This window comes from Oncorhynchus mykiss, chromosome 32, assembly GCF_013265735.2.
Source record: "Oncorhynchus mykiss isolate Arlee chromosome 32, USDA_OmykA_1.1, whole genome shotgun sequence".
Lineage (NCBI taxonomy): Eukaryota > Metazoa > Chordata > Actinopteri > Salmoniformes > Salmonidae > Oncorhynchus > Oncorhynchus mykiss.
In genome coordinates this window covers 460,997-475,341 of record NC_050572.1, presented here as the reverse complement: position 1 = coordinate 475,341, position 14,345 = coordinate 460,997, and positions in this window count along the sequence as shown.

Sequence of the window (14,345 nt, the reverse complement as noted above, 5' to 3'; positions counted from 1 at the left end):
CCCCAAGCAATTACAGCTGCATGTCTCTTGGGGTATGTCTCTATAAGCTTGGCACATCTAGCTGCTGGAATTTTTGCCCATTCTTCAAGGCAAAACTGCTCCAGCTCCTTCAAGTTGGATAGGTTCCGTTGATGTACAGCAATCTTTAAGTCATACCACAGATTCTCAATTGGATTGAGGTCTGGGCTTTGACTAGGCCATTCCAAGACATTTAAATGTTTCCCCTCAAGTGTTGGTTTAGTGGTATGCTTAGGGTCAGTGTCCTGCTGGAAGGTGAACCCCCGTCCCAGTCTCAAATCTCTTGAAGACTGAAACAGGTTTCCCTCAAGAATTTCCCTGTATTTAGCGCCATCCATCATTCCTTCAATTCTGACCAGTTTCCCAGTCCCTACCGATGAAAAACTTCCCCACAGCATGATGCTGTCACCACCATGCTTCACTTTGGGGATGTGTTCTCAGGGTGATGAGAGGTTTTGGTTTTGAGTCAGACATAGTGTTTTTCTTGATGGGCAAAAAGCTCAATTTTAGTCTCATCTGACCAGAGTACCGTCTCCCACATACCTTTTGGCGAACACCAAACGTGTTTGGTTATTTTCTTCTTTAAGCAATTACTTTTTTTCTGGCCACTCTTCTGTATAGCCCAGCTCTGTGGAGTGTACGGATTAAAGTGGTCCTATGGACAGATATGGTTGCACCAGATCTTATTTAGGGGCTTCATAGCAAAGGGGTGAATACATATACACACTTTTCCGTTTTATTATTAAACAATTATTTTGTTTTTACTTCACCAATCTGGACTATTTTGTGTATGTCCATTTCATGAAATCCCAATAAAAATCTATTTAAATTACAGGTTGGAATGCATGAATACTTTTGCAAGGCACTGTACATATCATGAACATTCCTTCAAAATGAAATCTCATCCCACAGGTCACCATACATATCAGCACATTGGGAAGGCTGATGAGTAGAGGGTTAGGTTTAAGGCTGATGAGGCTGATGAGTAGAGGGTTATGTTTAAGACTGATGAGTAGAGGGTTAGGTTTAAGGCTGATGAGTAGAGGGTTAGGTTTAAGGCTGATGAGTAGAGGGTTAAGTTTAAGGCTGATGAGTAGAGGGTTAGGTTTACGGCTGATGAGTAGAGGGTTAGGTTTACGGCTGATGAGTAGAGGGTTAGGTTTAAGACTGATGAGTAGAGGGTTAGGTTTAAGACTGATGAGGCTGATGAGTAGAGGGTTAGGTTTAAGGCTGATGAGTAGAGGGTTAGGTTTAAGTGAAGAGGTCATCTTCAGTTGGGATTCATTGGCGCACTGAACACACACACACAACACACACAGCAAAGGAGCTGATCGTGGACTACAGGAAAAGGCAGGCCGAACAGGCCCCCATTAACATTGGCGGGGCTGTAGTGGAGCGGGTCGAGAGTTTTAAGTTCCATTGGTGTCCACATCCCCAACGAACTATCATGGTCCAAACATACCAAGACAGTCGTGAAGAGGGCACGACAAAACCTTTTCCCCCTCAGGAGACTGAAAAGATTCGTCATGCGTCCCCAGATCCTCAAAAAGTTCTACAGCGGCACCATCGAGAGCATCCTGACCGGTTGCATCACCGCCTGGTATGGCAACTGTTCGGTATCTGACCTTAAGGCGCTACAGAGGGTAGTGCGAACGGCCCAGTACATCACTGAGGCCAAGCATCCTGCCATCCAGGACCTATATAATAGGCGGTGTCAGAGGAAAGCCCATAAAATTATCAGAGACTCCAGTCACCCAAGTTATAGACTGTTTTCTCTGCTACCGCATGGCAAGAGGTACCGGAGCGCCAAGTCTATGACCAAAAGTCTCCTTAACAGCTTCTACCCCCAAGCCATAAGACTGCTGAACAATTAATAAAATCGCCACCGGAAAATGTATGTTGACCCCCCCTTTTGTACACTGCTGCTACTCACTGTTTATTATCTATGCATAGTCACCTCATCACCCCCACCTACATGTAAAAATTACCTCAACAAACCTGTACCCCTGCACACTCACTCGGTACCGGTGCCCACTTTATATAGCCTCGTTATTGTTATTCTTATTGTCTTACTTTTTACTATTACTTTTTACTTTAGTTTACTTGGTAAATATTTTCTTAACTCTTCTTGAACTTCACTGTTGGTTAAGGGCTTGTAAGTAAGAATTTCACGGTAAAGTCTACACTTGTTGTATTCGGCACATGACAAATAAAGTTTGATTTGATTTGATATCATGACCCTCCCTTCAAAATGAAAAAAATTTAATAAAGACAAGAAAAATAAAAGTGGGAGGGGGAGGGTTACTGTAACAAAACAGCCATATATTAAAAATGTTTATACAAAAAATATATAAAATAAAAGCATCAATTAAATGTATCATGTGGGGAAGGGGACTGGATCTCCCAAGGGGTTAGGGTTAGGCATGAGAACCAAGGAGGTTAGGGTTAGGACTCAGGAATGAGTCGGGTTTGGTATAGTTGGTAGGGTTTGGTATTGTTGCCAGGAAGGTTAGGGTTAGGACTCAGGCCTCAGGAATGAGTAGGGTTTGGTATAGTTGGTAGGGTTTGGTATAGTTGCCAGGAAGGTTAGGGTTAGGACTCAGGCCTCAGGAATGAGTAGGGTTAGAATAGTTCCAGACAAAGGAGAGTTCTATCTACTAGGCCAGTGATAGCTACAAGACCTATACATGTATGTTTAGAAACACACCAACAAATATTAAATAAGAATGATGAATCAGAAGTGCTTTCAATCCCTAAAAGAGGGAGGAACATTTCAATTCCTATAAATATTCACATTTAAACTAAAAAAGGTATATAAAGAATGGTTTCCATCACACCATTTATAACACATAATTATACAAGGATCCAGCTCATTAAAAATAATGATAATAATCATCATGATAGGTACACTAGATCTGCAGCTTTATCCTAAACCAATTCAGACGCCAAGTGTCTAAAACAGCCACAAGATGGAGACAAATTACTCGGTGGCTTAGTATTTCCCATTAAGGCCTAGAGAGGATTAATGGTTCCTACTGTTGTAATCCATTGTCGCTCAGGCATCTCTGTCTTTGAGTTTTCCACCACCCCATATTGGTCTCCAGGACAAAAATTATAAGGTTCTTCTCTGTATGAGGCCAAAAGTGGACATACAACATAGTGGATCGATCACCCTTCTGAGTGTGGTATAGATGTTGTTTAAGTCTGCATTCTAGTGTGTTTTGTGTCTCTTCAATATTGAGTTTATGACAAACAAGGCACTCAATCACAAAAAACACATTTCCAGTATCCAGTTGGATTTTATGCCTGATTGGAGCCCCCAAGCCCAAATACATATTGGACAGAAACTTTGAGTAAAATATTTATTCTGTATCAGTTTCTTCTTTTTCAGGCTTGAATGGACTAGAATGTCCTTAATGTTCTTATTTCTCCTGAAGGCCGAGATTACCCTGACATTTTAAGGCCTCACAATCATTCTGAGTCTGTTGAAAATGAGATTTAAGTTCAGAGTTGAACCGCACCAGAGCCTGAGAATAAGTCCCCACAAATGGAACCACAGGGTTATCCCGCTCTACCTTCTATGTTCCATGGGTCTGGAAGGTCTGATTGACCTCAACCCTAAGCTCTCTCAGGAACCTCCTGGAGTAACCCCTGGGCCTTAATACTGAGAAGAGTGTTCTTGTGGCCTCCTCTATAACAACAGATTCTGTGGAAACGTATAAATTGTGATTTGATCAGGACCCTCACCATTTTGTGTGTGTTTTGGATGGAAACTACATTTGTGAAGGAGGTTTCTGTTTACTTAAAGAAAACTGTAGTTGCACATTTTTTGGTTTCTCCCTCCTTGTGAATGAAAAAGGACATGTGTACCTAGAAATACTTTTGTGCAAGTTATGTGTAATTGATATTGATAAGTGATGCGAGTTTAAAATGTTTAATAATTCCCTGAATTCAGAGGTGGAGCCTCCCCACAGTCCAAAAATATCATCAAGATACCTAAGGTACAGCAATGGTAAGGCCTTACATTTGATGAAAGCAGTTTCTTCCCAAAAACATGTATACACATTTGCAAAACATTCTTTCCCATGGCTGTACCTGTCACATTCGCTGTCTTCAAACTCCCTGTCATAAATGAACCAAGGCGCAGTGTGCAAGTAATTCCACATCTTTTAATCCAAGTGAAACCTTCACAAAAACAGCAACCCAACCATGGCGCACACAAACACTCACAGAATAGAAATAATTACCCACAACATTGGTGGGAAAAAGGCTTCCTAAGTATGATTCCCAATCAGAGACAACGATAGACAGCTGCCTCTGATTGGGAACCACACTCGGCCACAAACAAAGAAATAGAAAACATAGAATGCCCACCCAAATCACACCCTGACCTAACCAAATAGAGAAATAAAATGGATCTCTAAGGTCAGGGCGTGGCAGTACCATGTATCTGGAGTACTTCCCATTGAACTTAAAGTCGTTTCTGGTGATGCACAACTCCAACAAGTTCAGATACCTCTCTACGGTCGACTGGGGTCAGGATACCTCTCTACGGTCGACTGGGGTCAGAATACTTCTCTAGGGTCGACTGGGGTCAGGATGCCTCTCTACGGTCGACTGGGGTCAGGATACCTCTCTACGGTCGACTGGGTCAGAATACCTATCTAGGGTCGACTGGGGTCAGGATTACTCTCTACGGGCGACTGGGGTCAGGATACCTCTCTACGGTCGACTGGGGTCAGGATACCTCTCTACGGTCGACTGGGGTCAGGATACCTCTCTACGGTCGACTGGGGTCAGGATACCTCTCTAGGGTCGACTGGGGTCAGGATAACTCTTTACGGTCGACTGGGGTCAGGATACCTCTCTACGGTCGACTGGGGTCAGGATACCTCTCTGCGGTCGACTGGGGTCAGGATACCTCTCTACGGTCGACTGGGGTCAGGATACCTCTCTAGGGTCGACTGGGGTCAGGATAAATCTCTACGGTCGACTGGGGTCAGGATACCTCTCTACGTTCGACTGGGGTCAGGATACCTCTCTACGGTCGACTGGGGTCAGAATACCTCTCTATGGTCGACTGGGGTCAGAATACCTCTCTACGGTCGACTGGGGTTGGAATCTAGGGTGTCTTATGGGTTCCAGACCTGAATCTCCCTCTCTGACCTAGGGTGTCTTATGGGTTCCAGACCTAGGGTGTCTTATGGGTTCCAGACATAGGGTGTCTTATGGGTTCCAGACCTAGGGTGTCTTATGGGTTCCAGACCTGAATCTCCCTCTCTGACCTAGGGTGTCTTATGGGTTCCAGACCTAAATCTTCATATCTGACCTAGGGTGTCTTATGGGATCCATACCTGAATCTCCATCTCTGACCTAGGGTGTCTTATGGGTTCCAGACCTGAATCTTCCTCTCTGACCTAGGGTGTCTTATGGGATCCAGTACTGAATCTTCCTCTCTGACCTAGGGTGTCTTATGGGTTCCAGACCTAGGCTGTCTTATGGGTTCCAGACCTGAATCTTCATCTCTGACATAGGGTGTCTTATGGGTTCCAGACCTGAATTTTCATCTCTGACCTATGGTGTCTTATGGGTTCCAGACCTAGGGTGTCTAATAGGTTCCAGACCTGAATCTTCTTCTCTGACCTAGGGTGTCTTATGGGTTCCAGACCTGAATCTTCTTCTCTGACCTAGGGTGTCTTATGGGATCCAGACCTGAATCTCCATCTCTGACCTAGGGTGTCTTATGGGTTCCAGACCTGAATCTTCATCTCTGACCTAGGGTGTCGTATGGGTTCCAGACCTGAATTTCCCTCTCTGAACTAGGGTGTCTTATGGGTTCCAGACCTAGGGTGTCTTATGGGTTCCAGACCTGAATCTCCATCTCTGACCTAGGATGTCTAATAGATTCCAGACCTGAATCTTCATCTCTGACCTAGGGTGTCTTATGGGTTCCAGACCTAGGGTGTCTAATAGGTTCCAGACCTGAATCTTCTTCTCTGACCTAGGGTGTCTTATGGGTTCCAGACCTGACTCTTCTTCTCTGACCTAGGGTGTCTTATGGGTTCCAGACCTGAATCTTCCTCTCTGACCTAGGGTGTCTTTTGGGTTCCAGACCTAGGCTGTCTTATGGGTTCCAGACCTGAATATTCATCTCTGACCTAGGGTGTCTAATAGGTTCCAGACCTGAATCTTCATCTCTGACCAAGGGTGTCTTATGGGTTCCAGACCTGAATCTCCCTCTCTGACATAGGGTGTCTTATGGGTTCCAGATCTAGGGTGTCTTATGGGTTCCAGACCTGAATCTTCATCTCTGACCTAGGTTGTCTTATGGGTTCCAGACCTGAATCTTAATCTCTGACCTAGGGTGTCTTATGGGTTCCAGACCTAGGGTGTCTAATAGGTTCCAGACCTGAATCTTCTTCTCTGACCTAGGGTGTCTTATAGGTTCCAGACCTGCATTTTAATCTCTGACCTAGGGTGTCTTATGGGTTCCAGACCTGAATCTTCTTCTCTGACCTAGGATGTCTAATAGGTTCCAGACCTGAATCTTCATCTCTGACCTAGGGTGTCTTATGGGTTCCAGACCTAGGGTGTCTAATAGGTTCCAGACCTGAATCTTCTTCTCTGACCTAGGGTGTCTTATGGGTTCCAGACCTGACTCTTCTTCTCTGACCTAGGGTGTCTTATGGGTTCCAGACCTGAATCTTCCTCTCTGACCTAGGGTGTCTTTGGGGTTCCAGACCTAGGCTGTCTTATGGGTTCCAGACCTGAATATTCATCTCTGACCTAGGGTGTCTAATAGGTTCCAGACCTGAATCTTCATCTCTGACCAAGGGTGTCTTATGGGTTCCAGACCTGAATCTCCCTCTCTGACATAGGGTGTCTTATGGGTTCCAGACCTGAATCTTCATCTCTGACCTAGGGTGTCTTATGGGTTCCAGAACTGAATCTTAATCTCTGACCTAGGGTGTCTTATGGGTTCCAGACCTAAGGTGTCTAATAGGTTCCAGACCTGAATCTTCTTCTCTGACCTAGGGTGTCTTATAGGTTCCAGACCTGAATTTTAATCTCTGACCTAGGGTGTCTTATGGGTTCCAGACCTGAATCTTCTTCTCTGACCTAGGGTGTCTTATGGGATCCAGACCTGAATCTCCATCTCTGACCTAGGGTGTCTTATGGGTTCCAGACCTGAATCTTCATCTCTGACCTAGGGTGTCTTATGGGTTCCAGACCTGAATCTCCCTCCCTGACCTAGGGTGTCTTATGGGTTCCAGACCTGAATCTCCATCTCTGACCTAGGGTGTCTAATAGGTTCCAGACCTGAATCTTCATCTCTGACCTAGGGTGTCTTATGGGTTCCAGACCTAGGGTGTCTAATAGGTTCCAGATCTGAATCTTTTTCTCTGACCTAGGGTGTCTTATGGGTTCCAGACCTGAATCTTCCTCTCTGACCTAGGGTGTCTTATGGGTTCCAGACCTAGGCTGTCTTATGGGTTCCAGACCTGAATCTTCTTCTCTGACCTAGGGTGTCTTATAGGTTCCAGACCTGCATCTCCCTCTCTGACATAGGGTGTCTTATGGAATCCAGAACTGAATCTCCATCTCTGACCTAGGGTGTCTTATGGGTTCCAGAGCTGAATCTTCATCTCTGACCTAGGGTGTCTTATGGGTTCCAGACCTGAATCTCCCTCTCTGACCTAGGGTGTCTTATGGGTTCCAGACCTAGGGTGTCTTATGGGTTCCAGACCTGAATCTTCATCTCTGACATAGGGTGTCTTATGGGATCCAGACCTGAATATCCATCTCTGACCTAGGGTGTCTTATGGGTTCCAGAGCTGAATCTTCATCTCTGACCTAGGGTGTCTTATGGGTTCCAGACCTGAATCTCCCTCTCTGACCTAGAGTGTCTTATGGGTTCCAGACCTAGGGTGTCTTATGGGTTCCAGACCTAGGGTGTCTTATGGGTTCCAGACGTGAATCGTCATCTCTGACCTAGGGTGTCTTATGGGATCCAGACCTGAATCTCCATCTCTGACCTAGGGTGTCTAATAGGTTCCAGACCTGAATCTTCATCTCTGACCTAGGGTGTCTTATGGGTTCCAGACCTAGGGTGTCTAATAGGTTCCAGACCTGAACCTTCTTCTCTGACCTAGGGTGTCTTATGGGTTCCAGACCTGAATCTTCTTCTCTGACCTAGGGTGTCTTATGGGTTCCAGACCTGAATCTCCCTCTCTGACCTAGAGTGTCTTATGGGTTCCAGACCTAGAGTGTCTTATTGGTTCCAGACCTAGGGTGTCTTATGGGTTCCAGACCTAGGGTGTCTTATGGGTTCCAGACCTGAATCTCCCTCTCTGACCTAGGGTGTCTTGTGGGTTCCAGACCTGAATCTTCATATCTGACCTAGGGTGTCTTATGGGATCCATACCTGAATCTCCATCTCTGACCAAGGTTGTCTTATGGGTTCCAGACCTGAATCTTCCTCTCTGACCTACGGTGTCTTATGGGATCCAGACCTGAATCTTCCTCTCTGACCTAGGGTGCCTTATGGGTTCCAGACCTAGGCTGTCTTATGGGTTCCAGACCTGAATCTCCATCTCTGACCTAGGGTGTCTTATGGGTTCCAGACCTGAATCTTCATCTCTGACCTAGGGTGTCTTATGGGTTCCAGACCTGAATCTCCCTCCCTGACCTAGGGTGTCTTATGGGTTCCAGACCTGAATCTCCATCTCTGACCTAGGGTGTCTAATAGGTTCCAGACCTGAATCTTCATCTCTGACCTAGGGTGTCTTATGGGTTCCAGACCTAGGGTGTCTAATAGGTTCCAGATCTGAATCTTTTTCTCTGACCTAGGGTGTCTTATGGGTTCCAGACCTGAATCTTCCTCTCTGACCTAGGGTGTCTTATGGGTTCCAGACCTAGGCTGTCTTATGGGTTCCAGACCTGAATCTTCTTCTCTGACCTAGGGTGTCTTATAGGTTCCAGACCTGCATCTCCCTCTCTGACATAGGGTGTCTTATGGAATCCAGAACTGAATCTCCATCTCTGACCTAGGGTGTCTTATGGGTTCCAGAGCTGAATCTTCATCTCTGACCTAGGGTGTCTTATGGGTTCCAGACCTGAATCTCCCTCTCTGACCTAGGGTGTCTTATGGGTTCCAGACCTAGGGTGTCTTATGGGTTCCAGACCTGAATCTTCATCTCTGACATAGGGTGTCTTATGGGATCCAGACCTGAATATCCATCTCTGACCTAGGGTGTCTTATGGGTTCCAGAGCTGAATCTTCATCTCTGACCTAGGGTGTCTTATGGGTTCCAGACCTGAATCTCCCTCTCTGACCTAGAGTGTCTTATGGGTTCCAGACCTAGGGTGTCTTATGGGTTCCAGACCTAGGGTGTCTTATGGGTTCCAGACGTGAATCGTCATCTCTGACCTAGGGTGTCTTATGGGATCCAGACCTGAATCTCCATCTCTGACCTAGGGTGTCTAATAGGTTCCAGACCTGAATCTTCATATCTGACCTAGGGTGTCTTATGGGTTCCAGACCTAGGGTGTCTAATAGGTTCCAGACCTGAACCTTCTTCTCTGACCTAGGGTGTCTTATGGGTTCCAGACCTGAATCTTCTTCTCTGACCTAGGGTGTCTTATGGGTTCCAGACCTGAATCTCCCTCTCTGACCTAGAGTGTCTTATGGGTTCCAGACCTAGAGTGTCTTATTGGTTCCAGACCTAGGGTGTCTTATGGGTTCCAGACCTAGGGTGTCTTATGGGTTCCAGACCTGAATCTCCCTCTCTGACCTAGGGTGTCTTATGGGTTCCAGACCTGAATCTTCATATCTGACCTAGGGTGTCTTATGGGATCCATACCTGAATCTCCATCTCTGACCAAGGTTGTCTTATGGGTTCCAGACCTGAATCTTCCTCTCTGACCTACGGTGTCTTATGGGATCCAGACCTGAATCTTCCTCTCTGACCTAGGGTGCCTTATGGGTTCCAGACCTAGGCTGTCTTATGGGTTCCAGACCTGAATCTTCTTCTCTGACCTAGGGTGTCTAATAGGTTCCTTACCTGAATCTTCATCTCTGACCAAGGGTGTCTTATGGGTTCCAGACCTGAATCTCCCTCTCTGACATATGGTGTCTTATGGGATCCAGACCTGAATCTCCATCTCTGACCTAGGGTGTCTTATGGGTTCCAGACCTAGGGTGTCTAATAGGTTCCAGATCTGAATCTTTTTCTCTGACCTAGGGTGTCTTATGGGTTCCAGACCTGAATCTTCCTCTCTGACCTAGGGTGTCTTATGGGTTCCAGACCTAGGCTGTCTTATGGGTTCCAGACCTGAATCTTCTTCTCTGACCTAGGGTGACTTATAGGTTCCAGACCTGAATATTCATCTCTGACCTAGGGTGTCTTATAGGTTCCAGACCTGAATCTTCATCTCTGACCAAGGGTGTCTTATGGGTTCCAGACCTGCATCTCCCTCTCTGACATAGGGTGTCTTATGGAATCCAGAACTGAATCTCCATCTCTGACCTAGGGTGTCTTATGGGTTCCAGAGCTGAATCTTCATCTCTGACCTAGGGTGTCTTATGGGTTCCAGACCTGAATCTCCCTCTCTGACCTAGGGTGTCTTATGGGTTCCAGACCTAGGGTGTCTTATGGGTTCCAGACCTGAATCTTCATCTCTGACATAGGGTGTCTTATGGGATCCAGACCTGAATATCCATCTCTGACCTAGGGTGTCTTATGGGTTCCAGAGCTGAATCTTCATCTCTGACCTAGGGTGTCTTATGGGTTCCAGACCTGAATCTCCCTCTCTGACCTAGAGTGTCTTATGGGTTCCAGACCTAGGGTGTCTTATGGGTTCCAGACCTAGGGTGTCTTATGGGTTCCAGACGTGAATCGTCATCTCTGACCTAGGGTGTCTTATGGAATCCAGACCTGAATCTCCATCTCTGACCTAGGGTGTCTAATAGGTTCCAGACCTGAATCTTCATCTCTGACCTAGGGTGTCTTATGGGTTCCAGACCTAGGGTGTCTAATAGGTTCCAGACCTGAACCTTCTTCTCTGACCTAGGGTGTCTTATGGGTTCCAGACCTGAATCTTCTTCTCTGACCTAGGGTGTCTTATGGGTTCCAGACCTGAATCTCCCTCTCTGACCTAGGGTGTCTTATGGGTTCCAGACCTAGAGTGTCTTATTGGTTCCAGACCTAGGGTGTCTTATGGGTTCCAGACCTAGGGTGTCTTATGGGTTCCAGACCTGAATCTCCCTCTCTGACCTAGGGTGTCTTATGGGTTCCAGACCTGAATCTTCATATCTGACCTAGGGTGTCTTATGGGATCCATACCTGAATCTCCATCTCTGACCAAGGTTGTCTTATGGGTTCCAGACCTGAATCTTCCTCTCTGACCTACGGTGTCTTATGGGATCCAGACCTGAATCTTCCTCTCTGACCTAGGGTGTCTTATGGGTTCCAGACCTAGGCTGTCTTATGGGTTCCAGACCTGAATCTTCTTCTCTGACCTAGGGTGTCTAATAGGTTCCTTACCTGAATCTTCATCTCTGACCAAGGGTGTCTTATGGGTTCCAGACCTGAATCTCCCTCTCTGACATATGGTGTCTTATGGGATCCAGACCTGAATCTCCATCTCTGACCTAGGGTGTCTTATGGGTTCCAGAGCTGAATCTTCATCTCTTACCTAGGGTGTCTTATGGGTTCCAGACCTGAATCTCCCTCTCTGACCTAGGGTGTCTTATGGGTTCCAGACCTAGGGTGTCTTATGGGTTCCAGACCTGAATCTTCTTCTCTGACCTAGGGTGTCTTATGGGTTCCAGACCTGAATCTCCCTCTCTGACCTAGGGTGTCTTATGGGTTCCAGACCTAGGGTGTCTTATGGGTTCCAGAGCTAGGGTGTCTTATGGGTTCCAGACCTAGGGTGTCTTATGGGTTCCAGACCTGAATCTCCCTCTCTGACCTAGGGTGTCTTATGGGTTCCAGACCTGAATCTTCATATCTGACCTACGGTGTCTTATGGGATCCATACCTGAATCTCCATCTCTGACCTAGGGTGTCTTATGGGTTCCAGACCTGAATCTTCCTCTCTGACCTAGGGTGTCTTATGGGATCCAGACCTGAATCTTCCTCTCTGACCTAGGGTGTCTTATGGGTTCCAGACCTAGGCTGTCTTATGGGATCCAGACCTGAATCTTCATCTCTGACCAAGGGTGTCTTATGGGTTCCAGACCTGAATCTCCCTCTCTGACATAGGGTGTCTTATGGGATCCAGACCTGAATATCCATCTCTGACCTAGGGTGTCTTATGGGTTCCAGAGCTGAATCTTCATCTCTGACCTAGGGTGTCTTATGGGTTCCAGACCTGAATCTCCCTCTCTGACCTAGGGTGTCTTATGGGTTCCAGACCTAGGGTGTCTTATGGGTTCCAGACCTAGGGTGTCTTATGGGTTCCAGACGTGAATCTTCATCTCTGACCTAGGGTGTCTTATGGGATCCAGACCTGAATCTCCATCTCTGACCTAGGGTGTCTAATAGGTTCCAGACCTGAATCTTCATCTCTGACCTAGGGTGTCTTATGGGTTACAGACCTAGGGTGTCTAATAGGTTCCAGACCTGAACCTTCTTCTCTGACCATGGGTGTCTTATGGGTTCCAGACCTCAATCTTCTTCTCTGACCTAGGGTGTCTTATGGGTTCCAGACCTGAATCTCCCTCTCTGACCTAGGGTGTCTTATGGGTTCCAGACCTAGAGTGTCTTATTGGTTCCAGACCTAGGGTGTCTTATGGGTTCCAGACCTAGGGTGTCTTATGGGTTCCAGACCTGAATCTCCCTCTCTGACCTAGGGTGTCTTATGGGTTCCAGACCTGAATCTTCATATCTGACCTAGGGTGTCTTATGGGATCCATACCTGAATCTCCATCTCTGACCTAGGGTGTCTTATGGGTTCCAGACCTGAATCTTCCTCTCTGACCTAGGGTGTCTTATGGGATCCAGACCTGAATCTTCCTCTCTGACCTAGGGTGTCTTATGGGTTCCAGACCTAGGGTGTCTAATAGGTTCCAGACCTGAACCTTCTTCTCTGACCCAGGGTGTCTTATGGGTTCCAGACCTGAATCTTCTTCTCTGACCTAGGGTGTCTTATGGGTTCCAGACCTGATTCTCCCTCTCTGACCTAGGGTGTCTTATGGGTTCCAGACCTAGAGTGTCTTATTGGTTCCAGACCTAGGGTGTCTTATGGGTTCCAGACCTAGGGTGTCTTATGGGTTCCAGACCTGAATCTCCCTCTCTGACCTAGGGTGTCTTATGGGTTCCAGACCTGAATCTTTATATCTGACCTAGGGTGTCTTATGGGATCCATACCTGAATCTCCATCTCTGACCTAGGGTGTCTTATGGGTTCCAGACCTGAATCTTCCTCTCTGACCTAGGGTGTCTTATGGGATCCAGACCTGAATCTTCCTCTCTGACCTACGGTGTCTTATGGGTTCTTATGGGTTCCAGACCTGAATCTTCTTCTCTGACCTAGGGTGTCTAATAGGTTCCTTACCTGAATCTTCATCTCTGACCAAGGGTGTCTTATGGGTTCCAGACCTGAATCTCCCTCTCTGACATATGGTGTCTTATGGGATCCAGACCTGAATCTCCATCTCTGACCTAGGGTGTCTTATGGGTTCCAGAGCTGAATCTTCATCTCTTACCTAGGGTGTCTTATGGGTTCCAGACCTGAATCTCCCTCTCTGACCTAGGGTGTCTTATGGGTTCCAGACCTAGGGTGTCTTATGGGTTCCAGAGCTGAATCTTCATCTCTGACCTAGGGTGTCTTATGGGTTCCAGACCTGAATCTCCCTCTCTGACCTAGGGTGTCTTATGGGTTCCAGACCTAGGGTGTCTTATGGGTTCCAGACCTGAATCTTCATCTCTGACCTAGGGTGTCTTATGGGATCCAGACCTGAATCTCCATCTCTGACCTAGGGTGTCTAATAGGTTCCAGACCTGAATCTTCATCTCTGACCTAGGGTGTCTTATGGGTTCCAGACCTAGGGTGTCTAATAGGTTCCAGACCTGAACCTTCTTCTCTGACCTAGGGTGTCTTATGGGTTCCAGACCTGAATCTTCTTCTCTGACCTAGGGTGTCTTATGGGTTCCAGACCTGAATCTCCCTCTCTGACCTAGGGTGTCTTATGGGTTCCAGACCTAGGGTGTCTTATGGGTTCCAGAGCTAGGGTGTCTTATGGGTTCCAGACCTAGGGTGTCTTATGGGTTCCAGACCTGAATCTCCCTCTCTGACCTAGGGTGTCTTATGGGTTCCAGACCT